This window comes from Echinococcus granulosus (genome assembly GCF_000524195.1).
Source record: "Echinococcus granulosus chromosome Unknown EG_S00265, whole genome shotgun sequence".
Taxonomy (NCBI): domain Eukaryota; kingdom Metazoa; phylum Platyhelminthes; class Cestoda; order Cyclophyllidea; family Taeniidae; genus Echinococcus; species Echinococcus granulosus.
In genome coordinates this window covers 27,528-28,629 of record NW_020170645.1, presented here as the reverse complement: position 1 = coordinate 28,629, position 1,102 = coordinate 27,528, and positions in this window count along the sequence as shown.

Here is a 1,102-nt window from a genome sequence, read left to right as displayed (position 1 = left end):
CTGCTGCTTTGCTGTGTAGTCTCAAATGGAGGTATTTGTTGAAGGAAACATTTTGCCACATTCCGCATTGCAATGTCAGCCTTCCTAATAAACCACGGTTGGTATGCATCACTCCCATCTGCCGCAACATCTCGAGGCAGCATATGTGGGTGGTAGTTGAGGCGCTTCTGATACATGTGCTTTGTCCATCATACCATATCGAGATAAGATGTTGCTGCCTCTTTATTATCTTGCTTCATTTGTGGACATGTTTGGCATGCGATATGATGGGATGTTCCTTCCACTTTGCTATTTCGCCTTTTGCCCCAGTAAATCAGTTTTTTCTTGCCACAGACATCACAAGGCAGTCCGATCGGTCCTGATATCGCTGCTCCAATACCAGAAGAAGCGCAGCACATGACGAAGTGTTCGATGTCTTCATAACGGTTAGGTATTTCAGCCAGTTTAGATCTGATTGCGAGGACATTTATAGTGAGAATGGAGCATCAAGAGCTGGCTGATCCAATTGGTACAGTGAAGGAGATAGAGCACGAGGGTGGGCTTCGATGCAAGGAGCTGCAACAGTGCGACTTCACGGTGCAGTAGAGTGACTGGTGCTTGCAAATGCATTGGTACAAACAGTTACCGTGTGCTACACAGGCAACTGTGCCAAGTGGGCGGAAAGTGGATGCTAGACGTCTTGAGCAAACGATGCTGGCTGCCTGCACTCAACCCGCTTTGCTTGCAGCACAAACTGCAAAATGCCTCACCTCACAGCTATTCTATCAATCCAATCTACGCAGACCGGGTTGTAAGGCGAAAGAAGCGGCATTGACACCATAGCTTCTTTTCCACCCGTCAAGAGAGGAAATTGATGTGTTCCAGTTATGGCAGACTGCCTCATGGCTGAAGTCGATGCAGAACTCAGGAAGACACGAGATGCTGGAACGGTTGCCTCTGCTCTCTTTAATCGCTAGTTTTGCCAATACACATTGCCCGAAGTAGTGCATATCCATCATGGCACCAATTTCGAAAGCAGACCCTTCATTCATCAGAACTCCATTACACGCTGTACAAGGTAATGAACAGTTTAACAAGTGGTGAAACTAATGAAGCCCCTTCA